This window comes from Oryctolagus cuniculus, chromosome 3, assembly GCF_964237555.1.
Source record: "Oryctolagus cuniculus chromosome 3, mOryCun1.1, whole genome shotgun sequence".
Lineage (NCBI taxonomy): Eukaryota > Metazoa > Chordata > Mammalia > Lagomorpha > Leporidae > Oryctolagus > Oryctolagus cuniculus.
The window spans coordinates 27,042,805-27,070,017 of NC_091434.1; the positions used below are offsets into that span (position 1 = coordinate 27,042,805).

A 27,213-nucleotide genomic window follows, 5' to 3' on the forward strand; every position below is an offset into this window, starting at 1 on the left:
AAGCTGATGAAAATATCAGAAAAGCAGCACATAGATTTAAATAAGCATTTATTAATGTGAAAATATTGTTGGTTTCTGATATCCCTATGTTTGCCTCACAATTGCTATTGTATCTTTTATAGAATCTATTACACATATGCACGAAGTACTCATATGAAAGTGAGAAAATACTAGGAACTTGACATTTTTTATTTAATTGAAATTTAGTGCATATACAGGAAAATGCAGAAATCATTAATGTCCAGTCTATACATGTTTGTAGGCTGAACACTCTTGTTAATTAGTACCCAGGTCAAGCAACAGAATACTCATGCTTCTCCAGGAACAATTGAAGTGTTTAAGAAACAAGCTGACAAGATTAGATTCATAGCTTTTTAAACTAATAGAATATAGAAACACTGTAAACATTAAAACACTTTTCTTCTGCCTGCTGTTTGTAAAATCTCTTTGGGAAGATCTTTTACAAAGACCAATTTTTTTTAATGTAATTTACCTACCTAATATTAAGTGTCCTAAGACATGTATGTAAACTTCCAAAACTGTTTTGTCTGTGTATTTAGAAAATACACAAGAATCTTTATCAAACCTAAAAATATAAACTTGTGAGCACTAAAAAAAAAAAAAAAAAAAGTTCAAGAAGAGAAGAGTGTAAAAAATAAAGATAATATGAAACAAAGAATTAGAAGAAACAGTATCAAAACTCTAGATCATTTTCTGTGGAGAAATGTGAGAATTGCTGTTGAACCTGAAATTATCTTAGTTAATAGTCTAATTTACTAGATACAAGTATATAAGAAATTTGGAATGTCTTTACCACTCATAAAATTTTTAAAAACGTGATGTCAAAAAACATGCTGAGTGTGGTCCATTAACTGTGACAAATATAGTAATATGAGATGTTGATAGGAGGAATGCAGTGAGGTTTGTGTGGGAACTCTTTATATTACTACCTCACCATTTTTGTTTTGAAAATTAAAAACTTCTGTAATAAAACATTAAATAGGAAACCACACTCAGAAGAATATTTTTATAGATGGAAAGAAACATTCTAACAAGGGAAATTCAGTGAGGATTACATCTGATAGATGTAGATTCATCTCTAAAACAAAATCAGCAATCCTTAGGAATACTGAATGCTGTCTACTTACCTTTTTAATTTTCTTCCTATAGAAATTATGGGCACTGAGCACATGATATCAGTCATCTGTTCCAGTTAATTTCACAGGGAGATGGGCATAGAAGCTCAGCAGATGGTACAGCTTTTGTTCCGAGAGTGGTGTGGGTTAAATAGCCACTCTGTTGGTGCCTGTCTTCATGTTTTAAGCTCACTGAGAACAGGGGAATGGTTATCTATGGCCACTCATCTGTTACATGTATCTACTTGTAAAGAAGAATGAAACATTAGCACCATTGGTAAGCCTGGGAAATAGACTGATATCCAATTTAGTACCTGTTTGATTCTAACTATCTGATCTTCATCAAGTCTTAAAGTTCTCAAAAACAACATTAGAGGAGTTGATTACATATTTCACTTCCCTGTAGCTACCTGTATCATGCTAAACCTTCTACTAAGGGTTATTTCTCTTGTGTGATCCTCAAAATGTTATTAATCTTGTGGAGATTCAGTTTTTTTTTCTTGTGTAAAATAATGAAATTCATGTTAGGATATTGATAATAATCCAATGAGATTAAGAATTTTAAAAATAAATTTTTTAAATGATACCCAGATAATGGAAGTGATGGCTGATAGTTAAACATTTCTCCTTACTTCAACCCCTTATTTATGCTTTCCCAGTACCTGAAGAAGTACTCCATTGTCTGAGAAAACTCAGTTGCAGATATATTTTCCCAACTATTGTACATTCAGTCAGAGGAGGGGGCTGAGGTTTCTGTTAGTTGGTTTTTATTTATGACATTCAGCCATATCCTGATGAAACACATCTTATTCATCAACATGTTTCTGAATTGAAAACTTGTAGTGGACAGAATCTACATGGTTGGAAATTAACTTTATTCTAAATGTTCAAAGAACTGTGCCTGAACTTAAGAGTAAGTCTCTAGGCTATTGAAAAATGTGATGTATACCTGTACCTTATTAGGTTTGCATTTTGGGTTCACCAGACCCAATTGTTTAATATCACAAGGCAAATGGTGAGTTTTGAGAAAACTCAAAAATCAGTGACTGTTAAAGTGTCTAAATAGAATTTGAATGTGCTTACCTGTTTTAAACATGTGATATTACATCTGAAATATTTGGAAGAAAATTTTACCTTTTGTTAAATACTTCAAGGCCCTGAGATAGTCTGTGGTCATTGTTTATAGGTACTTCATTTTTGAGAATCATTGCTGTAACTGCTTTCTCTCATAGCATGGTACAGATAAATGCTTCCTAAAACGATGAGAAGATAATGAGTATATACTGAACTTCTTCAATGGTGTCAGATGATCCTTCTTTCAATCATTTTTTAAAATTTTGTTTATTTGAGAGGTAGATTTACAGTCAGAGAGAAGGAAAGACAGAGAGAAAGGTCTTCCGTCCACTGGTTCACTCCCCAAATGGCTGAAATGGCTGGATCTTGGCTTAAATGAAGCCCGGAGCCAGGAGCTTCTTCCGGGTCTCCCACTTGGGTGCAGGGTTACCGTAACTGCAAACTGTATTGTTGTTACTGTTGAAAATATTGAGGCTAAGGATGAATTTCCCTTTCATCCCGTACTTGATATTTGAGGAACTAGATTTGGTTCAAGGGTCAGTTACTTCTTCAAAAGTTTCTCTTTTGATCTGTTACAACAGAGAAAGAAAGGGGTTCTATGCTAGGATTAACAAGTATTCCTTTTCCCTTGTGTTTTCTGTGTCAGGGTTTGTAGTTTTTATAGCACAAAATTTGTATATGGTGATTTTCGTTCTCAAACAATGAACAGTTTGTACCTTTGGAAGGTGTTTTACATATGAGTGCACTAAAAGGTGCTTTAAAATGCTTATATATATGAATATGCACACATATATGTTGATATATAACAGAGATCTAGACTGAAATATATGACATATAGCTTATGTTTTAATTTAAATATATAACATTCTTCAGTATCACAAATATAACATAGAAGATCTGTTTGACATCTGTAACTTACATGCATGTATGTCTATGCAAATCTGTGTTGTTTGCACATACACACACAATCCACAATCCACAATTAATCAAGGTTTTCAAATAGTCATTTTAAGTTATTTCATATCAGCATGTTAATTTTTGCTCAAAAACAATGCATATTTCCTAAAGCTTTAAAATCAAGAGGGCAATTATGTTTATGTAAATTTGAAAGCTGCTTCAGGATACTTGGCTACAAATATATATGCTTTCCATAAAATAGTGCATTGTTATTAGTTGCTAACTGCATAATCATAAGGTTAGTAATGTGAAGTCATTTCCCTTTGAAAACTTCCAAATAAACTCAAATATATAATCAAACATAGCAATAAAACTACAAAAAACAGAGTTTTAAGATACTCAAGACATATGCCATAACTGTACAGTGTGTCAGTGATGCCAGCAGCCCATATGGCTTGCTTGTTTGCCTCTCTGTGGTGTCTCCCTGCTGTTGGCACGAGCAACAGCACACCACAGTTCAATTCACAGATACAGCACTTAAATGTGTACTTCATGACACATGTATTCTATAGTGAGTCACTATCTTTAAATGGTCTGGATAGGAATATAGTAGCCCTTTAGTTCTTATTTCAAGACTCATGGGGAATATTATCCAGTTATCTTTAAAGGTTTCTCATTTCTCTTTAAATACAATCCAACTCTCTACCTTGGCTGAGAAAGCACTGCATGATGTATTGCCTGCTTATCTTTCTTTCCTCTTGGTTCTCTTCCCTGTGCTCCACTGGCCTCCTTTTGATTCTCCAGTGTGCCAAACTTTTTAACATTCTGTTCTGTCCCGGTAAAGTACATCTGATAGTACATATGTATTAGTAAGTCCTAATGCCACAAATATTAGGAGTTTTAATTTACATAGATATTAAATGGAAATATGTATTGAATTCATAAAATATTATTTCTTCTCAAATTTTAATAAGTATTTTAAATATTTTGTCTTCCTTGGAAGTAGTCCACTTGCCTAGAAGCAAAGTTTGAAAATAAGTTTGTCACTTAAGTAGTTATTAATCAACAAAGAGTAAAGTCTAATATCTTAATAATACTTTTACTTGATAAGTTTAAATATACAGAAATACCTTAGGAGTTTTCTTTGTAAACATGACAGAAGAAAATAGAATTGCATAAATGTAGGAATATTTCTCACAACACATAAACTTGCATTTGAAATTCTTTTTTTAGACTTTTATTTAGTAAATATAAATTTTCAAAGTATAGTTTATGGATTACAATGGCTTTTTCCCGCCCATAACTTCCCTCCCACTCGCACCCCTCCCATCTCCCACTCCCTCTCCCATTCCATTCACATCAAGATTCATTTTCAGTTATCTTTATATACAGAAGATCGATTTAGTATATATTAAGTAAAGATTTCATCAGTTTGCACCCACACAGAAACACAAAGTGTAAAAAACTGTTTGAGTACAAGTTATAGCATTAATTCACATAGTACAACACATTAAGGACAGAGATCCTACATGAGAAGTAAGTACACAGTGACTCCTGTTGTTGACTTAACAATTTGACACTCTTGTTTATGGCATCAGTAATCTCCCTAGGCTCTTGTCATGAGTTGCAAATGCTATGGAAGCCTTTTGAGTTCGCAAACTTCAATCTTATTTAGACAAGGTCATAGTCAAAGTGGAAGTTCTCTCCTCCCTTCAGAGAAAGGTACCTCCTACTTTGATGGCCCATTCTTTCCACTGGGATCTCACTCGCAGAGATCTTTCATTTAGGTGTTTTTTTTTTCCCCCAGAGTGTCTTGGCTTTCCATGCCTAAAATACTCTCATGGGCTCTTCAGCCAGATCTGAATGCCTTAATGGCTGATTCTGAGGCCAGAGTGCTGTTTAGGACATCTGCCATTCTATGAGTCTGCTGTGTATCCCACTTCCCTTGTTGGATCTTTCTCTCCCTTTTTTATTCTATCAGCTAGTATTTGCAGACACTAGTCTTGTTTCTGTGATCCCTTTGACTCTTAGACCTATCATTATGATCAATTGTGAACTGAAATTGATCACTGGACTAGTGAGATGGCTTTGGTACATGCCACCTTGATGGGATTGTATTGGAATCCCCTGGCACGTTTCTAACTCCACCATTTGGGGCAAGTCTGATTGAGCATGTCCCAAATAGTGCATCTCCTCCCTCTTATTCCCACTCTTATATTTAACAGGGATCACCACTTTTAAGTAGGACTTGCTATTAGGCAGCAAGCATCATCCAGTCCTTTGTTAGAATGACGTTCATTCTTTTAAAACCTCTGTGGATTCCACCTTTTTCTATTCCAGTTTTTCACTATTTCTAGAGCTCATGTTTTCCCCAGTACACATACCATTATGAAAGTTTAAATGTATGTTCTATGATCAGCACATCGGTTGTATACATGAGGCAACCAGACACAGAATTGTGGTGGTTTAAGTGGACATTGTAGATCTAGTTCAAACTCTGTTACAGGCTCAGTCTGCATTTCTTTCTTTTTTTAAAATTTATTTGACAGAATTAGACAGTGAAAGAGAGAGTGAGGCAGAGAGAAAGGTCTTCCTTCCACTGGTTCACTCCCCAAATAGGCACCACAGCCAGCATTGTGCTGATCTGAAGCCAGGAGCCAGGTGCTTTCTCCTGCTCTCCCATGTGGGTGCAGGGGCCCAGCCACTTGGGCCATCCTCCAGTACCCTTTTGGGCTACAGCAGAGAGCTGGACTGGAAGAGGAGCAACTGGGACTAGAATTTGGGGTCTATATGGGATGCTGGTGCCACAGGCAGAGGATTAACCAAGTGGTCCATGGCACTGGCCCTGCATTTCTTAATACTATGAGCCTCGGGCCAATTTCTTTATCATTGAAGTAGATATATTAAACTAATCTTCAGGATAAGGGAGATGTAAGAATTTACTGAGTCAGTGAAGGATTTATTTATTTTATTTGAAAGGCAGAGTTACAGAGAAGCTGAGAGACAGTGAGGTGGGGGGGAGGATCGGAAGTAGGGGTGCTATAATTCAGACCAACACTCTGACATGAGGTGCTGGTATTGCAAGCTGTGGCCCCAATTTGTGTGCATTGTAGGAATAGGATTCCTTTGAGATAGTCTGTATATATCCAAGGTAAGGAAGAGAGGTCTATTAAAGAGACTAACAAGGATCTGGTGGTTTAAGAAAGGAATTAAATGGTTCTCTCCTTGCAGGAATGTGGGGCTTGAGTAGAGAAGATGAGTAAAAGTTTCTGTATACTGAGAATATTTGAGGGATTTTAAGAATGGGGATGCCTGGTACTTATCTGCTTTAATGTGACACTGACTCTGTTTCTAAATTTTAATGAAGTCAGCAAAACAAGAGGAGTGGAGGGGAAAATAAGGTGGAGTAGGGAATGTGGCTGAAGGTGAGGGAAACCAAATCAAGGGTTGAAAAGCTAAGTCACTACCCCTATCACAAACTGATTTGGGGACCTTTTGGGAAAGATACAGGATTCCCAACTCTGTTTGAGATGGAAGTCTATCTGCCGATTTTTACTTATCCAGTTGGAGGTCTCAGTGCACTCAGAGCATTATTAAGGGAGACAGAAAAACTAAACAAAGGACATGCTAAGCAAGTAGAGTCCATTCGTACTGGTATCTGCAGGCTTCAGGGCATTTGGGATCTGAATTTTCAGTGGAATAGGAACCTGGGACTGTCTGGAATAGGAGGCATTCACTGCCTTAACTTGTTTGTTGGTTCTGTCTTGGTCAACGTTTTATACCCCACCTCCCTTTCTCCCTCATTTCTGGATCTCTGCTTTTCTGTGTGTATCAGTTTTAGACTCTTTCTTTCATCAAGCTACACTTGCTCATTTATATTTTATATTTACTCATAACTTGTGCTTGATTATGAAGCTCACAATGCATGCTTTCATCTTTGTTCTGCACCATTTCATTTGGTGTTTCCTAGTTCAAGTGACAAAAAAAGAAAAAAATTATTATTCTAATTCATTTTTCCAAACTAGACCTGTGAATGGCCATCCTTATGTCTGAATTCTACCTGCTGCAGTTGGATGAAGACAGACTGGTATCAAAAAACATATCTGAGAATCAAAAAGGGAGAGAATGATCCATCATGGGAAGCGGGATACACAGAAGACTCATAGAATGGCAGATGTCCTAAACAGCACTCTGGCCTCAGAATCAGCCCTTAAGGCATTCAGATCTGGCTGAAGAGCCCATGAGAGTATTTTAGGCATGGAAAGCCAAGACACTCTGGGGAAAAAAACAAAAAACAAACAAACAAACAAAAAAAACCACCTAAATGAAAGATCTCTGCGAGTGAGATCCCAGTGGAAAGAATGGATCATCAAAGAAGGAGGTACCTGTCTCTGAAGGGAGGAGAGAACTTCCACTTTGACTATGACCTTATCTAAATAAGATTGAAGTTTGCGAACTCAAAAGGCTTCCATAGCATTTGCAACTCATGACAAGAGCCTAGGGAGATTACTGACTCCATAAACAAGAGTGTCAAATTGTTAAGTCAACAACAGGAGTCACTGTGTACTTACTTCTCATGTAGGATCTATCCTTAATGTGTTGTCCAATGTGAAGTAATGCTATAACTAGTACTGAAACAGTATTTTACACTTTGTGTTTCTGTGTGGGTGCAAACTGATGAAATCTTTACTTAATATATACTAAATCGATCTTCTGTATATAAAGATAACTGAAAATGAATCTTGATGTGAATGGAATGGGAGAGGGAGTGGGAGATGGGAGGGGTGCGAGTGGGAGGGAAGTTATGGGCGGGAAAAAGCCATTGTAATCCATAAACTATACTTTGAAAATTTATATTTACTAAATAAAAAAAAAAAGGAAAAAAACATATCTGGTACAAAATCAATAACTATTCTCATCTTTTCAGATGTTTATTTCTCCTATTGAATCAATTTCATTCAATTAGACTTTCTGAAACTAGTACACATTTACCTATATTTGGACAAAATTTTGTGGCCTATATTATATTTCAGAATAATAAACTTGAATGAATTGACCAGATCTCAATTGAGATTGTTGAATTTCGCATTCTCTCTGGTATTGGTTGAAGCTTTCTACTAAAGAATACTCTTGTAAAGACAAAATGAATGACCCTATTCAGTAAGATTATTCCTAGGATAAATGCTAAAAATAAATAGGTAAACATCTGAACACTTCCTGATTCTTCCTTTTCATGCATTGCAAGAGAGATGCCAGAGAAGCATTATCTGTTTCCTGTCCTCAAACAGAGCCCACATATTGAATAACTGAGTGACAAGCAATCTGGCTTATCCATATGACCATATTGTTTTCATCCCCTAATTAGCCTAGTCCTCACTGTGCTGATGAGGAAACAGATGCATGAAGCAGCAAATTACCTTCATCTCGCCTCTGAACAGAAAAAAAGGCACAGCACTTAATTGTCTCGTTTGAACTTGGGCCATTCAAAAGCAATAAAGTGGAAATAGTCAGGAAGGGAACACTGCCTTTAAAAACATGTTTTCTTTTCATTTAAAAGTCACCACAGAATATAGATCTGAATTATGGGAATTTGGCAACTTTGTTTGGAAATGATTACTTCTTATTAAAAGACTTAGAACCAGTTGGTTCATTAACTAACATGTGGATAAACAGAGATAAATGTAAAGTGTTTGTAGTCCTCAGGGTGTACTGCCCGTTTATCTTCCATGCCTACTTCTCAGTCAAATTAATTGTAACGGTTCCTTTTGCATTCTTTATCTGATTGCATTGGAGGTGTAATTTTGCATAGCTATCAAAGTGGCAGAGTATAGGGAGGAAAGGAGGAAAACAAGTGCCAGAGAGGAGCTAATGAGAACCAATCAAACTGCCTGTCAGATGGACACAATCTTTCAGCTGCCACTTTTGCCTTCAAGTTAGACCTTTGTATTGCTCTCTTGTTTTTATTCATAACTCTGATTTCTAGACTTTAACAAAGTTTTGAGTAGTTACTGTTAGTTAAGCTTTACTCAACACTCATGGGTTGGCAAACATTATACTAAATGGTTTATAGAGATCATGTCATTAAATCTGTACAGGTACAGTCTGATGCAGCTATCACTATTATGCCATTTTGAAAGGTGATGATACTGAGGCATAAGAATCGATTTTCCAGAGGCCATCCCAGAAACAAAAACATGTGGAGGAAAAAATACTTAAATATAAGATTAGATTTCTGAAGTGATATTATTTTTAGTTTTTGCCTCACAAGTAAGAATTACTGTATGTAGATGTGTGTGCAGTTTTCAGGGACATACTTAAGTAATGTGTAATGTGTGAAGCCCAGTGGGTCTGAGGTAGCAAAATATTTTCTAGATCTCAATTGCATAATTATAAAACTTGCTTACCTTTTATAATATACATATAAAGAAAGTATCATTTATTCTTCATAAAATTTGGAGCATTCTGCACCAAGTCCCTCACTAGGGTCTTCAGACATACATATAAGCTAAGCAAATACACTATGAAATCCAGGAACGAAATCTTTAGACATACCTATCATACTTGTGTTTTCATAAAATGCACAATGAAGAACCAGCAATCAGGACAATCTTGTGTTAAAGAGAGAAAAGAGAATTAGAATAAAATGTTAACATCAGCATATGTACCTGTTTGAAGTTCTTGAAGTTCCTGTTCCACGTGTTAACAAAATACTGTTATTGACAATTGACATTGATTTGACAAATTTTTTTGGAGTAACTGCTATCTGCCAATTCTACTGATATATAATAGGGAACAAATTCAGATCAGTGAGAGAGACAAACTTTATTAATTTATTTTTCTTAAAGATTTATTTATTTGAAAGAGTTAGAGAGAAAGAGACATACAGACAGACAGAGTGGTCTTCCGTCCTCTGGTTCACTCCCCAGGTGGCTGCAACGGCCGGAGCTGCACCAATCTGAAGCCAGGAGACAAGTGCAGCTTCCTGGTCTCCTATGTGGGTTCAGGGCCCAAGCACTTGGGCCATCTTCTTTTTTATTTGAGAGGCAGAGTTAGACCGTGAGAGAAAGACAGAGAGAAAGGTCTTCCTTCCATTGGTTCACCCCCAAAATGGCCACTAAGGCCGGCACGCTGTGTCGATCTAAAGCCAGGATCCAGGTGCTTCCTCTTGGTCTCCCATTTGGGTGCAGGGCCCAAGGACCTGGGCCATCCTCCACTGCCTTCCCGGGCCACAGCAGAGAGCTGGACTGGAAGAGGAGCAGCCGGGACATAATCCAGTGCCCCAACAGGGACTAGAACCCCGGGGTGCCGGCGCTGCAGGCAGAGGATTAGCCTAGTGAGCAGTGGTGCCGGCTGGGCCATCTTATACTGCTTTCCCATGCCACAGCAGAGAGCTAGATTGAAAGAGGAGCAGCCAGAACTAGAACTGGTGCCCATATGGTATGCCGGTGCCGCAGGTGGAGGATTAACCAACAGTGCCACAGTGCCAGCCCACTATTAAGTTATTTCAAAAATAAATTGCAATGTGGGTAAGTGTTAAAACGGGAAAATACAATGAGAGACATTAAAGTGTGTGTATGTTTCCAAGCAATTTTTTCTGTACATTCCAGAGGAAGTAATATTTGAGCTGAAATTTGAACTAAATAGACAAAGAATACTTTATGTGTGTACACTTACTCTGGATGCTCTGTGGAGAATGGAGTAGAGGAAGTACAAGAGAGCCCATTAGGTTAGTTCAGGTCAGGGGTGAAAGTACCTGGACTGAAGTGGGGTGAAGAAGGAAGTAGGGAGAAGTAGATAGATACAAAACCTTTTTATAGCCGGCGCCGCAGCTGAATAGGCTAATCCTCCACCTAGCGGCGCCGGCACACCGGGTTCTAGTCCCGGTTGGGGTGCCGGATTCTGTCCCGGTTGCCCCTCTTCCAGGCCAGCTCTCTGCTGTGGCCCAGGAGTGCAGTGGAGGATGGCCCAAGTGCTTGGGCCCTGCACCCCATGGGAGACCAGGAGAAGCACCTGGCTCCTGCCTTCGGATGAGCGCAGTGCGCCAGCTGCAGTGCGCCAGCCGTGGTGGCCATTGGAGGGTAAACCAACGGCAAAAGGAAGACTTTTCTCTCTGTCTCTCTCTCTCACTATCCACTCTGCCTGTCAAAAAAAAAAAAAAAAAAACTTTTTATGATACAGAATTGATAATATGTACCTTATTATTTTTGTTAAAGAATAATAGGGTTTTTTTAAAAGATTTATTTTTTTGAGAGTTACAGAGAGAGGTAGAGACAGAGAGAGAGGTCTCCTATCCGCTGGTTCACTCCCCAGATGGCCACAATGGCCAGAGCTATGCTGATCTGAAGTCAGGAGCCAGGAGCTTCTTCTGGGTCTCCCACACGGGTGCAGGGGCCCAAGGACTTGGACCATCTTCCACTGCTTTCCCAGGCCATTGCAGAGAGCTGGATCAGAAGAGGAGCAGCAGGGACAAGAACCGGCACCCATATGGGATGCCAGCGCCTCAGGCCAGGGCTTTAACCTGCTGCGCTACAGCGCCAGTCACTCCAAAAGGTTTTTGTTCTGAAAATAAATTAATTGAGGGTACAAAGCAGTTATTTATTTTATTTTTATCATGTTATTCATTTATACAGTAAAACTTGTGTGTTTTCTGCATGTCACTATTATGACATAATTCCTACTTTTTCTTTCTGTGAGTTCATAGACTCTTAGAGACAGACAAATAGGCAATGTTAATAATAGACTCTTATAATTGAAATAATAGTGATTCAAATTGTACCATTATGGGAGTGCTTAACCCAGCTTAATTATGAACTGAAAACTTACTGGAGGAGATGGCACTAGAAATGAGGATTTGAGAATTTGATTAGTGGATGGGACATTCCCAGTAGAGGTTAAATGAAAACAAAGACAAGGAGGTGAGAAATTTTGTGTTATGCTCAGAGGCTACAGCTTAGTTAGATTTTGCAGAGGATGAAGCACATGGGAAGCATTACTGGCTATATAATTTTACAGCCCAGCACAAGTTAATGCATGCTTTCTTGTTAAAAAAATGCATAACTACAAGTTGGTGACAGCAGAGCTAAGAGAAGCATGGGACTCTTCTAAGCAAAGAGCCCTGTGTGACTGTCCAGGTGGCATGTTCTGAAAATTGGCATGACGGGGGCGCTGGAGGAAAGTTAGGGATGTGGATGATGAAGAAGCAGCAAGATTCAAGACTCAAAATTTCTAGTTTGAGTACTTAGGCTATATTGATGCTAACAAATTAATGGCTATAAAAAAGAGAATTGGCCAGGTGTCCAAGAATGATCATTAGTTTAAGTTTTGGCAAATTTAATCGCAAGTCTTTGTGGAGTATTTTATTGGAAATACCTACCAAGTAGATAGCTGAACGTAAGAATTTGGAAGAGAGCAAGGCTGGAGAAAGTTGTGTGGATGTTGACATTCTGAGGGTAGATGAGATGACTGAGAAGAGGAACAGGAAAAGGACAGAACACACAGGGACCTCAAACAGAGATCTTTAATGCAGAGCAAAGTTCTCTAAAGTGCATGCCCACCCTGAGACTAAGTGCAGGCTATTGCTGTGCCACAAGTTATTTCTTTGGCAGCTCAGAGAGATTAATGCCACATCGAAGTGGCAGTTCCACTGATACTAACATCTGCCAACACAATATGAAGTTACTATCAGTGTGAGACAGTCACAGTCAGTGTCATTTCAGTAAACAGAAAATTAGCCACTTTGAATCTTCTTACCCTTTCATGCCTCCTAAATTAACATGTTTTAATTAAACACTCATTAACTGAATTCCTATTTGCAAGCACCGTATTTGTGACATCAGTGAGCAAATTAATAAATCTCTATTTTGCCTGTATTTTCTGAAGTCTATTGGCTATTAATTGGCTTGTCTATCATTTATCTCTAATTTACTATCATCTTAATTAGTCAAGTGGAAATAGTGCCATCAATATAATAATCGAGTACTATGTTTATTTTATATTTTCTAATTTTCGAACTGTCTCAAAGTATATTAGAAGTGTGTATTAGAAGTATGTAGAAGTATGTAAAATATGTATTAGAAGTATATTTATGAAATATATAATCTATTCTTATATTAATAATAAAAATTACAAAACACAGTTTTTAAATGTTTTCAAAAGTATAGATTTTTTTTGTGTGACAGGCAGAGTGGACAGTGAGAGAGAGAGACAGAAAGGTCTTCCTTTACTGTTGGTTCATCCCCCAATGGCTGCTGTGGCCGGCACACCGCGCTGATCCGAAGCCAGGAGCCAGGTGCTTCCTCCTGGTCTCCCATGCGGGTGCAGGGCCCAAGCAATTGGGCCATCCTCCACTGCACTTCCAGAGAGCTGGAAGGGAAGAGGAGCAACCGGGACAGAATCCGGTGCCCTGACCGGGACTAGGACCCGGTGTGCCGGCGCCGCAGGCAGAGGATTACCCTATTGAGCTGTGGCACTGGCCTCAAAAGTATAGTTTTAAATAATTTTTTATAATTGATTTTTATTAGTTATTACATAAAATGTTTATCAACGCTACCTCCTTGAGGCCAGCATTGTGGTGCAGTAGATTAAACCATTGCCTGTGGCACCAGCTTCCCATATGAGTACCAGTTTGAGTCTTGGATCCTTAACTTTTGATCCAGCTCCCTACTAATTTGTTTGGGAGGGCAGAAGAGGATGCCTCAAAAACTTGGGCCCCTGCCACCCATGTGGGAGACCCTGATGGAGTTCCAGGCTCCTGTTGCTGCTATTTGGGGAGTAACCCAGTGAATTGAATATCTTGCCTCACTCTTGTTCTCTTTCCTGCTCTTTGTGTATGTCTACCTTTCAAATGAACAAAATATTTTCTTTTTTCACAAAACACTACTTTTTTTTGACAGGCAGAGTGGACAGTAAAAAAGAGAGACAGAGAGAAAGGTCTTCCTTTTTCGTTGATTCACCCTCCAATGGCCGTTTCGGCCGTTGCGCTGGGGCCAGCGCACCGCGCTGATCCGAAGCCAGGAGCCAGGTGCTTATCTTGGTCTCCCATGAGGTGCAGGGCCCAAGCACTTGGGCCATCCTCCACTGCACTCCCTGGCCACAGCAGAGAGCTGGCCTGGAAGAGGAGCAACCGGGACAGAATCCAGTGCCCCAACCGGGACTAGAACCCGTTGTTTTGGCGCCGCAGGTGGAGGATCAGCCTATTGAGCTGCAGCGCCAGCCTCCTTTTTTTTTTTTTTTTTTTTTTTTTTTTTTTTTTTTCTATTCAGTGTTATTGCAAGCAATACAAAACTTAGCAAATAATATTCATAATATCCTGAAAAAAGTTTTAAAATAGTAGTAGAGCTACTATTAATAGATACTATCTGCTTGATTTACAAGTTTACTATTTGCGATGCCAGCATTGCAGGTGGCAGCTTTATGGCAGCACATGGGTAAAGCCACCACCTGAGATATCGGCATCCCGTGTGGGTGCCACTTCACGTTTGGGCTGCTACACTTCAGGCCTATCTACCTCTTTGCTAATGGCCCAGGAAAATCAGTAGAAGATAATTCAAGTGCTTGGGCCCCCGCAATCTACATGGGAGATCCAGGAGAAGCTCCTGGCTTCAGCCTGACCTAGCGCTGGCTGTTGTGGCCATCTGGGGAGTGAAGCAACAGATGGAAGATCCCCTTTTCTCTGTCTCTCCCTATCTCTCTGTATCTCTGCCTTTGAAAATAGGAAAATAGCTCTCTAGAATAATCTGTAAATACTTATCTAATTACTGAATCCATTGTTGTTAAGAACACTCTATGGTAAGTGACATTTGAAAAAGAAAGTTAAATATTTTTATGTAGTATATTAAAAAAAACTACTTAACTGTGCTATGGGAAGAAAACTATTTCATGTTTCTTTTGGTTTTCTTAATTTAATTATTATATTTTCCTAGGGTGATTTCCTGGATATCCTGATACAAAATAAATTTACTCTGTCAAAATACATGTAGGGGCAAAAGGAAGACCTTTCTCTCTGTCTCTCTCTCTCTCACTGTCCACCCTGCATGTCCAAAAAAAAAAAAAAAAACAAAAAAACAAAACAAAAAAAACACAAAATGCATGTAGGGATCTATTATAAAATATTAACACAATTGGAAAATGGCAAGAGTGGAAACTGGTTTTTATGTATCAGTTCTGACAGAAAGGATAAACACAATATTAATTTTCTTGTTTCCCCATTGCAGGGATCATCAATGTATCTTAGAACAGTGGTTGTCAGAAAGATGAAATAATTTTAACTAAAGAATGATTACTTTATTTAAAATTAATTATCCATGTTGATGCTCAATAACAAAAAATAGATATGTGTGGATATATATGCACATATAAAATCTGGACAAAAATGAATGCTATCTCTTTTATTCTGTTTTCAACTATGTTAAGCAGACATTTATTTTAAAATAAAAAGATTTATTTTATTTATTTGAAAGAGTTACAGAGAGAGGTAGAGACAGAGAGAGACAGAGGTCTTCCATCTGCTGGTTCACTCTCCAAATGGCTGTAATTGCTGGAGCTGAGCCAACCTGAAGCTAGGAGCCAGCAGCTTCTTCTGGGTCTCCCATGCGGGTGCAGCGGTCCAAAGACTTGGACCATCTTCTGCTTTCCTCGGCACATTAACAGGGAGCTGGATGAGAATTGGAGCAGCCAGGTCTTGAGCAGATGCCCATGTGGATACCAGTGCTGTAGGCCAGGGCTTTAACCCACTGCACGACCATGCTGACCCCCAAGTGGACCTTTATTTTCTTTCATACTACACTAGTGTTAAAAACAGCTTATTGAAGTAAAAAGATTGTTTAGCAAATAGATTGCATGATAGGGATCTCTTTTTTATTTCAATGAACTCTAGATGTATATATTATTTCTTTTTAAAAAAGATTTATTTATTTAATTGAAAGTAAGAATTGGAGAGGGAGAGGGAGAGAGGGAGAGACGGAGAGAAAGAGAGAGGGAGAGACATATTCCATCTGCTGGTTTACTCTTCAAATGCCTATAATGGCCAGAGCTGAGCTAGGCTGAAGTCAGGGGTCAGGAGCTTTATCTGGATCTCCCATGTGGGTACATGGACCCAAGCACTTGGGCCATCTTCTGCTGCTTTCCCAGGTACATTAACAGGGAACTGGGTTGGAACTAAAGAATCCAGGACTCGATCTGGTGCTGATATGGGTTATCTGCACTGTAGGTGGTACTGTAACCCACTGCACCACAGCGCTGGGCCCCACACACATATATATTTTAATATGTATTAAACTGATTACCTTATTGTGACTTGAACTCTAGCTCAATATTACTCAAACGTGGGCCACAGATTGGTGCTGGTCTTCTTTAATATAAATGTAAAATTGAGACTAGGCATTTAGGAATCTTTGTTCCAATGTAACCAAGAATATTAAAATTCTCCTAGTAATTTATTTTAATTGTGGATTCAAAAATATTGTCTATTGGCAGTTTGAAACTAAAGCACTTTATTACTTTCGTGTAGTTTGAGAAGTACTATTCTTTCCATTTATATACTTTCTAGTTCCTAGCACTTAAAAATATTTTTAAATATTACTTAAAAGTATTTTTATGAAGCTCAAGACTTCCCAGATTAAATAATTAGTCAATTTTCCTAAGTTTCTACCAGTTTGTTTATAAGGGGTATGAAAAGTAAGGATAGAGTAATGAAGGGAAAGGAGAGACTTTAGGACCAAAGAGATATGAATTCAAATGACCCATTCTACTTGCTGAGCAGTTTGGGTAGTTTATTTACATTTGCTGAGCCTATGTTTTCTTAATTGTAAAATGGAGTCTTTTGTGTACATCAGAGTGTGGTTGTGCCAGTATATTTTAGGTTGCAGTGCATTTTGACTTCCCTTTTTCTTGTCTTTTCTCTTCAGGTAAGTTGAATGAAAATATTATGGATAAATGTTTTATAATGTACTATACTTGTATGTACTCATAAAACAAACCCATGATGGATAAATTTGACTACTAGCAATTTGTTTACTCTATTTGATTAGTATATGTTGGATTTCACATAATTAAATACTTAACAAATCACAACTATCTATAAAATCATAGCTATTTAACATACAAATTGATTTCCTGATTTTTATTACAACAATATACTTTACTCATTTGAAGGAATATTCTCAAATGTCTGTGACATTGCCTATAATTAGAATCAGTGAAGATGACAGACAATAGGTGTTAAAACCTCTCATTTATACTTTAAATTAACTGACTGGATAATTGGATAAATATGATCTAGACATGCTTTTGATTATCAAAATAGAAAATAGTCACTTTAAATATACTATGGTAGTGCTATTAGCATTAAGAAATTGCTAATAAAATCATGTATGTGTGCAAAATGAAATTTTGATTGTCTTTTATGATTCCTGCCCTAGAAAAGACAGTCACTACATCAACAGTTATAGGTGAAAAAAAAATTGATCATTTTAGAAAGTGGCTTCATGTTCCACATGCATTTCAGTGTCAGATTTTAAAAACAACCATGTCTTTTTGACCTAAATAGCTAGATTGTTTCTTTGGAGACGTGGACATGAAAGGATGGCTCTGGATAATAAAACTGTGACATTGAACTAGGTTAAAATGAACTTTCAATATTGCAGAAATCTAGATTTGTTGATTCTGGTAGTTGTAGTGATAACAATATCAATAGTATTTAAAACAAATTCTAGTTGTAGATTCTTGCATTTCTATATTAGTAATAGAGTTCTATTTTGTGAGGTTTTTTTTTTTTTTTTTTTTTTTTTTTTTTTTTTTTTTTTGGACAGGCAGAGTTTGTGAGAGAGAGAGAGAGAGACAGAGAGAAAGGTCTTCCTTCCTTTGGTTCACCCCCCAATGGCCCCTACTGCCAGCGTCCTGCTCCGATCCGAAGCTAGGAGCCAGGTGCTTCCCCCTGGTCTCCCATGAGGGTGCAGGGCCCAAGCACTTGGGCCATCCTCCACTGTCTTCCCGGGCCACAGCAGAGAGCTGGACTGGAAGAGGAGCAACTGGGACAGAATCGGGGGCCCCAACCGGGACTAGAACCCGGGGTGCTGGTGCTGCATGCGGAGGATTAGCCTAGTGAACCACGGCGCTGGCCTATTTCTTGAATTGACAGTAACTGTTATCTAAAGATGAAAGCCCAAAGATTCTGTGAGTCTCTTCCTTAGAATTTTATGTCAATTAACATAGACAATGAACCTGATACTGTTATTCAAATTGATATATAATAATTATACACTTATGGTATACAACATTATACCTTTCCTCAATAGAATGTATTTCTTAAAACTGGTTAGAAAATTTCTCAAATTTTGAAATGGATTGTTAAATATTTATTTTGATTCAAGGAGGAAGATTAATGGACTAAGTGAAGGCACCATTTCAGCTCTGGTTTTTTGTGAAATATATCTCTAGTTAAAACATTCTGTTGAAGGTAAAGTAGCTGCCCTCATTACCTCTCTTGTTTTACTTATTCTAATCATAACTGAGATACTCAAGAATGTTGACGTAATTCATGGTCTAGCCCTTTTGTGGTGTTTTGTCTTCCCAAACTTTATATAGCATCCAGGTTACTTGTAGGAAAGACAACTTTGTTCTGTTGTACTGTCTTCTAAATGGTAACATGAGTTACATTTTAGTGGATAGCTTTTATCTGTATCTTCGTTTTACAAAATGATAGGTCTAATGAATTAAATTTATAAGCCCATAATAACAAAGAAAGATATCCATAGTTGAAATATAAAATAAGTTCCCCCAAATAAGACAAATGTTCTTCCTCCTGGAAGTGATGATGATGAGTCTGTGACTGAGTGAAATGCAAAGACTGAAATCATTCCACAGCTAGATGTGTTGTGAGGAAACTATATTGTCTTAGGAGTGTTTATATTTTGTGTGAGTAACAACAAATGATGAAATAGTAGAGTTGGTTTTGTTCATGGGCAATTTCCAATCTACTTGTAGAAGTATTACAAATGGACCTTAAAAAAATTGTTGTCAGTGCTTGTGATCTTGCAATCTGTATGTACAATTGACTTTCAGGAATGTTGGGATCCGTATATGCTACATTCTTCTAAAAATTTTTGAGCTCAGTGTGGCTTAACTTAGAAGCATATAGAGAATAAGTAGAACTAAAAAAACTAGTGTTCCATCTGAGAAGGAGAACATGAGGATTCTGAAAGAAGCAGGAATAAGTATATAATATGACAAAAGCCATATCTAGTTCATCTTCAGGTTGTAAGGGTTGAGGAAAAAAAAAAGAGGTGTTATCGGAATGTGTGGTATTGTTACAAACACCATCACTAAAAACACACACTGTATATTGTTAAAAACCACCAACACTAAAAACAACACACTGGTCTCAAATTTGAGATAATTTTCTCCAAAAACCTTAAAAACTGTTAATATGCCATAAATAGCCAGGTAAAGAGATTTACCTTTTTTAGTGATTGTCTTCAGAAAACAGCAACTCAGGAACATAAGAGAACCCACAGAGCTTCTTTTGATGCTAAGCATATTTTTGGAACTCAAGACATATTAACACATTTTCAGAACCTTACCTAGCAAGAGATACGCACATTGCTCTGAAGTTGTACTTGTGATCCAAGAGTGGCAGTAATATATTTGTAGTAGGCTGTTTATCTGTACTTCAAGCTCTTTTGAAAACCATTCTCTGACATTTTTCTGCCAATATTATGGAAAACTTTCTCAGTGCACTCATAAAAATAGTTGTTCTTTGGCCCTACAGAAAGTCAGCAACAACAACAACCACAACAACAACAACAAAATGCCCTGAAAATCCCACAAAACTGTTGCAATGCCTTCTGTGTTTTGACAAATCCATTTTGACTCTGAACCGCTTCCACTTACTGGTAGTCTTTGCTTTAATTGTGTTTTTGTCTTTAGAATGCACTGGCAAAACCTTATTTTATTTTGTCTCCTGTTACAATGCTTTGAAGAAATGCTTCAAGATGTTGGTCTCCCTTGTTGAAGATTTCCATGTAAAGGTCTGTTCTTGTCTGTAGCCCATCTGAATGCAATGGTTTTGGTAGACAGCTTATTGAACAGAGATTTTATTCAATTTTAATTTTTCAGTCAGAATTATATAAGCAGAACCAATTGAGATGTATATGATATTGGCTGTTCTGCTGTTAATCATTGGTCCTCTTCAATGAGAGCATGAACAAGACACATTTTTCCCCTCCCAAATTGATGTGGATGATCTGCAACTGCAAGCTTCCTTTTCAACATCATCTTGTCCCTTAAATTCAGTTATCCATTTGCAATCTACTGATTTCATTGAGGGAACTGTCCAAGTAAACTTTTCATAATACATTTCATCATTCTTCCTTCTAAGCTCTGATGTTTGTTTTTGCTTCAATGTTAGCAGACTTCATGGTGCTCCAATAGGGACTTTTTTCATAATGGCATCTTACTTTTTTTTGGTGCCTCAACTAGATTCTGTTCAAATATGTTGTAATAAGTTAGTATGAGTTTACTTTGTTGTGAAAAGGTTTTGAAATCCATCTATAATTTTTTCATAGCATGCATATTCCAGGAACAACTTGAAGATTTGCTGTATTTTGATTTTGATAGAGAATTTAATTAAAAAAGTAGCAAAGGTATGTTAGCAAGGGGAGTAAAGACAGAGGGAAATGAAATGTGTATATATATGTATACACACACACGCATTAATGATATTTGAGATATGTGACCAGGGGATGACCAAATGAGGTATAAATGGTGAAAAGCACAGCACAGTATTGGATAGGGAGTAATGAAACCTGGAGGAGCAAAAAAATACAAAGTGGAGAAAAGTTTACTGAGGGTCACATGGTTATAGTTAAGAACAATGGCTTCACTCCAAATATATGGCTTTGAAAACTTGACTCCACCTTTTATATGCTTGAGTGACATGGGTAATTTTCAAGGAGTTCTTTTTCAGATGAAATGAATACATGTATAATTTATGGGAAGACATCTTGTAAATTATCTACCCACTGGTTATCATTGTCATTCTATTTCTGCTGTCTTATTTATTCAACAAATATGTAAGCTACAACCATTGTTGTTTGCTCTCCCTACATTATTTGTATTTTCTTTCTTCAATAAATTCCAACTAAAACCAAGCTTAAGATGTTAGGACTTAACCTCGTTAATTTTGATAATTCCTTTGCTTTTGGTCATCTTCATGAGACTACAAAAGAAGAACCCACTTTGTTCACCTCTAATTTTAAAATGAAAAACAAGTCCAAAGAAGTTAATAGAAAAGCTGCATTGTAACTTAGGCGTCATATTTCCTTTGCTCCCCCTGTTCACTATACATCTATTGAAATAATATCTGCTTCTTCATTTTTAATTTAAGTATGTGACTTAAAAATATAACATCTCTGCCATCTGCTAGATGATGGCAGAAGTAGACAAAAACTGAATTTGATTGTCATTGGAATATTATTTCTAATAGTCTCTTGACTCTCAATTTGCATTAGTTTAAATGTTAGTTTATAAGCTTTTTCTTAATCATCCATTTCCCTTTATCTATGTATTATAATAACTAGGTGAGCATTTAATGGTTAATTTAAAAAATTTATTTATTAATATAAAGAGAACAGATTTCATGTATTTCTTTTTTTTTTTTTTTCTTGACAGGCAGAGTGGACGGTGAGAGAGAGAGAGACAGAGAGAAAGGTCTTCCTTTACCATTGGTTCACCCTCCAATGGTCGCCGTGGCCAGCGTACTGCGGCCGGCGCACTGTGCTGATCCGAAGGCAGGAGCCAGGTGCTTCTCCTGGTCTCCCATGGGGTGTAGGGCCCAAGCACTTGGGCCATCCTCCACTGCCTTCCAGGGCCACAGCAGAGAGCTAGCCTGGAAGAGGGGCAACTGGGACAGAATCTGGCACCCCGACTGGGACTAGAACCCAGTATGCCAGTGCTGCAGGCGGAGGATTAGCCTATTGAGCCACGGTGCCGGCCTCAGGTATTTTTTAAGTACAGTTCTAAGAATATAACCATAGTGGGGCTGGCACTGTGGTGTAGTGGGTAAAGCCACCGCCTGCAGTGACAGCATCCCTCCTGGGCACCGGTTCGAGTCCTGGTTGCTCTACTTCTGATTCAGCTCTCTGCTATAGCCTGGGAAAGCAGTAGAAGATGGCCCAAGTCCTTGGGCCCCTGCACCCACATGGGAGACCTGGAAGAAGCTCCTTGCTCCTGGCTTTGGATTGGCTCAGCTCCAGCTGTTGCAGCTAATTGTGGAGTGAACCAGCGGATGGAAGACTTGTCTCTCTATCTCTCTCTCTGTCTCCCCTCCCTCTGTGTAACTCTGACTTTCAAATAAATAAATAAATCTTTAAAAAAAAGAATATAACCATACTTCCCTCCCTCTCACTTTCCCTTCTGAATGCCCCTCATTCTTTCCTTTTTTTTCCTTTAATTTTTTGCAAAGACATAATTTTAATACACTATGTAATCACAGGCTTAATTCACCACTAATCGTAATGCTTCACAAGTAAATGTAGGAAGACCACAGTTGCAGAGGAGTATAAAAAGAGGCTAAAATGGCATTCATATTACAAGACATCCATTTTTTTGTATTTTATATTCTATATTATCTGCCAACTATCAAATAAAACATAATTTGTCATTTGGAAGCTGGTTTATTTCACTAAGCATAATGAATTCCATTTGCATCCATTTTGCTAAAAAAATAGGATTTCTTTCTTTCTTATGGCTGAGTAGTATTGTATAGTGTATATATTTTCTTTATCCAGTTATCACTTGATGGATGTCTGGTTTGATTCCATATCTTAGCTATTATGAATTGATCTGCAGTAAATATTGGGGTAAAGTTAACTATTTCATATGCTGATTTCATTTCCTCTTTGTAAATTCCCAGGATTGGGATGGCTTTATCACGTGGTAGAACTATTAGATTTCTGTGGAATCTCCATAAAGTCTTCAACATGGTTTTACTAGTTTACATTCCTACCAATAGTGTGTTAGGGTACCTTTTCTCCCACATCCTTGCCAGAATTTATTTATTTTTTTTTATTTTTGGATGATAGCCACTCTAACTGTGGTGAGGAGATACCTCAATGTGGTTTTTATTTGTAGTTCCTTGTTGGCTAGTAAACCTGAGCATTTTTTCATTTTTGGTTGGTCATTTGTATTTCATCCTTTGAAAATGCTTGTTCATGTCCTTTGTCCATTTCTTAACTGTGTTTTTTGTTTTGCTATTGTTGCATTCCTTGAGCTCTTTAAAGGTCCTGGACATTAATCCTTTATCAGTTACATAATTTGCAAATATTTTCTCCCATTCTGTTGGTTGCCTCTTCACTTTGTTGAGTGTTTCTGTTGCAGTACAGGAGCTTCTTAGCTTGCTGCAATTCCATTTGTCTGTTTTTTTTCTTTGATTGCCTGTGCTTTTGGGGTCTTTTCCAAGAAGTCTTTTCTTATGTTGATGTCTTGCACAGTTTCCCCAAAGTCCTCCAGTATTTGTTGGTATCAGGTCATAGATTTAGATCCTTGATCCATCTTGAGTTGATTTTTGTATAATGTATAAATTAATGGTTCTTGTTTCATACTTCTACAAGCGTAGGTCCAATTTTCCCAGAACTGTTTGGTGAAGATATTGTCCTTACTCCAGAAATTGATTTTAGCTCCTTTGTCAAAGATAAGTTCATTCTAGACGCATGGATTAATTTCTGGGGTTTTGATTCTCTTTTGTTTGTTGACATGTCTATTTTTGTGCCAGTACTAGGCTGTTTTGATTATAACTGCCCTGTAGTATGTTTTGAAATCTGATATTCTGAAGCTTCAAGCTTTGTTTTTGTTATTTAGGATTGTTTTAGCTATTCAGGGTCTCTTGTGTTTTCATATGAATTGTACCATGTTTTCATCTATATCTAAGAAGAATGGCTTTTTTAAAAAAATGGGAGTGCATTGAATCTGTAAATTGCTTTGGGTATTATGGATATCATGGTGATATTGATTCTTCCAGTCCAAGAACATGAAAGATTTTTTCATTTTTTGTGTCTCCTTCTATTTCCTTCTTTAATGTTTTGTAGTTTTCATTGTTAGAGACCTTTCACATCCTTGGTTACATTTATTCCAGTATATTTAATTTTTTATAGCTATTGTGAATGGAATTAATTTCACATGTTCTTTCTTAGCCATGGTATTTGGGTATACAGAGGCTATTGACTTTTATGTGTTAATTTTATATCCTGCAATTTCACCAAACTTTCTTATGTGTTCCAATAGTCTCTTAGTGGAGTATTTTGGTTTCCCTATTTATATAGGATCATGTCATCTGCAAATAGGAATAGTTTGACTCACTCCTTTCCAATATATATCCCTTTGATTGCTTTTTCTTGCCTAATAGCTCTGGCTAAACCTTCCAGAACTATATTGCATAGGAATGGTGAGGTTAGCATCCTTGCCTGGTTCCAGATCTTAGTGGAAATGCTTCCAGCTTCTCCCCATTGAATATGATGCTGGCTGTGATTTATCATAAATTTCCTTAATTTTGCTGAAGAATGTTTCTTCTGTATTCAATTTACTTAAGACTTTTTATCATGAAAGGATGTTATATTTTATCAAATACTTCTCTGAATCTGTTGAGGAAAATATATGGCTTTTATTTTTCAGTGTGTTAATGTATTGTAACAAATTTTTGATTTGCATATGTTGTGCTATCCATGCGTATCAGGGATAAATCCCACTTGATCCAGGTGAATGATCTTTCTGATGTGTTGTTGGATTCTATTAGCTAGTTTTTTGTTAAGGATTTTTACAGCCATGTTCCTCAATTATGTTGGTCTATAGTTCTCTTTGTTTTATCTTTTTCTGGTTTGGGAATTCAGGTAATACTGGCCTCATAGAAAGAGTTTAGGAGGATTCCCTCCCTTTAAATAGTTTTGAATAGTTAGTTCATCTTTAAAGATTTGGTAGATTTCAGCTGTGAAACCATCTAGTATTGGACTTTTCTTTTTGGGAGGATCCTTATTATTTATTCAGTCTCCCTATTGGTTATTGGTCTATTTAGGTTTTCTATGTCTTTATGGATCAATTTTGGTAGATTTTATGTGCCTTGAAACCTATCCATTTCTTATAGATTTTTCCAATTTGTTGGCATATACCTGTTTGTAATAATTACAAATAATAATGATTCTTTTTTATTCCTGTCATATCTCTTGTAACATCTCCTTTTATCATCTCTGATTTTATTAATTTAAGTCTTCTTCCCAACCCCTTTTTTTGGTTAGTTGCACCAGGGGTGCATCAGTTTTGTTATTAAAAAAAACAAACAGCTTTTCATTTCATTGATCTTTCAAATTTTTTGTTTCAGTTGTGTTTATTTCTTGTATAATTTTAATTATTTGTTTCCTTCTACTAATTTTGTGTTTAGTTTGTTCTTGTTTTCTAGGTCCTGGAGATGCATTGTTAGATCATCTAACAATCATCCCGTGTTAGTTTATTTGATGTCTTTCCAACTTCTTGATGTAGGCACTGATTTCTACAAACTTCCTCTTAATACTCTTTCTGATATATCTCAAAAGTTTTGATATGTTGTGTTGTCATTATCATGTGTTTCTAGGAATTTTTGATTTCCCTTTTGATTTCTTCTATGAACTACTTTTCATTCAGTAGCATAGTGTTCAAATAGATCTAATTGATATCTACAGAACACTTTAATCCCACAGCTGCAGAATGAAAGTTATTTTTATCAGTGCATGGAACTTTCTCTAGGATAGAGCATATGCTAGGCCATAAAGCAAGTCTTAAGAATTTCAGAAAAATTGAAATCATATCATGTGTCTTTTCTGACCATAATGGAATGAAGCTGGAAGTTAACTATTTTACTGCTTAAACAAATACATGTGAGTACCTACTATTTTACAAATAAAAACAAAATAAAAAAAAAGAATTCAAAAGGATTCTATTAGAATGGAACCTTGAAATATTCAGTTACCCAGAGAGAGGTTTCAATCTAAGAAATCAATGTATATGTAGAAATATACAAATTTTTGTAGACTTATATTTCTACTTAAAATATAACCCTAATACTGAAAAAGGATAGGAAAATAGCTTACTTGATTTCAACGTAATAATTAAACATTTTCAATCACTCTTAGCTAAATGATTGGATTTCAGGATAAGAAAGAGTCATAATTTGAGACTTTCTGGGGTTACTGATATTCTCTCATGCATAGCTAATCCTTGTCCAATCACTCCCACTAGTTCAGCCTTGGAGGCAGTTTTTGTGTTCTACATCTAGAACTGTTGACTGCTGACAGACAAGTATTGTGTACAGAGCATATCACTGCATTAGAGTAAGCAGGAAATTGTTCTATCTCAGGAAAGATTTGCATGGCAATTACCCTTCCCTTATTTCTCTATGTTTAATATTTAGACAGGGTGATTAAGCTTAAATTTAAAATTTCTCAGTGTCTTTGCATGTATCAAAAATGGGATGGCAATTCTGCCATATGAAACAGAACCAATTAATCACCTTTTGAACTGAGTCATGCAGCTAATTGAATGAAACTGGCTGGGGACATACACAAAATAATTAGTTTGTGCCTCTTAGGCTGTTAGTTTTGGGGTGTTATATCATTTTTACCACGTAGATTATCAATGCAAAATAATATTTTCAGACTTTTTTCATTAGGTAAGCCTATTCATGTGTAAAGTTTAATACCTAAAAGCAATTCAGAAATTTTATGGCCAATGAAATAAATATACTGTTCATAATCAGAAAAGCATATAAAGGGAAGGCATTTAGCCTTGTAGTTAGGATGCCAGTTAAGACATCTTATTCTCACATTGGAGTCCCTGTGTTAGATTTCTGGCTCTAGCTCCAGATTCCAGTTCCTGCTAATGCAGTCCTTGGAGGCAGCAATGATGGCTCATGAAATTGGGTTCCTGCCACCAGCATAAAAAACTTGAATTGAGTTCCTGATTCCTATCTTGGTCCTGGGGTCAGCTCCAGCTGTTTTGAGCATTTGAGGAGTGAACCAGCAGATGGATGATGTCTCTTTCTATGCCCTTCTGCCTCCTCCTTTCTCAAAGAAATGTTTAAAAACTCAAG

At 37.0% G+C, this 27,213-nt stretch overlaps 1 protein-coding gene and 1 long non-coding RNA gene across 8 annotated transcripts in view; both read left to right on the forward strand.

The window, feature by feature from the left end:
* The window catches only part of ERBB4 (erb-b2 receptor tyrosine kinase 4), a 1,263,146-nt gene that overhangs the window by 58,851 nt on the left and 1,177,082 nt on the right, over positions 1 to 27,213 (forward strand). The window lies entirely within an intron of this gene.
* Positions 1 to 27,213, forward strand: part of LOC127491701 (uncharacterized) — a 112,014-nt gene that overhangs the window by 58,076 nt on the left and 26,725 nt on the right. The window contains exon 1 of the long non-coding RNA XR_007920583.2: positions 1 to 27,213. This exon is cut by the window's left edge and continues 58,076 nt beyond it; it is cut by the window's right edge and continues 13,711 nt beyond it. This is a non-coding gene — a long non-coding RNA (uncharacterized lncRNA).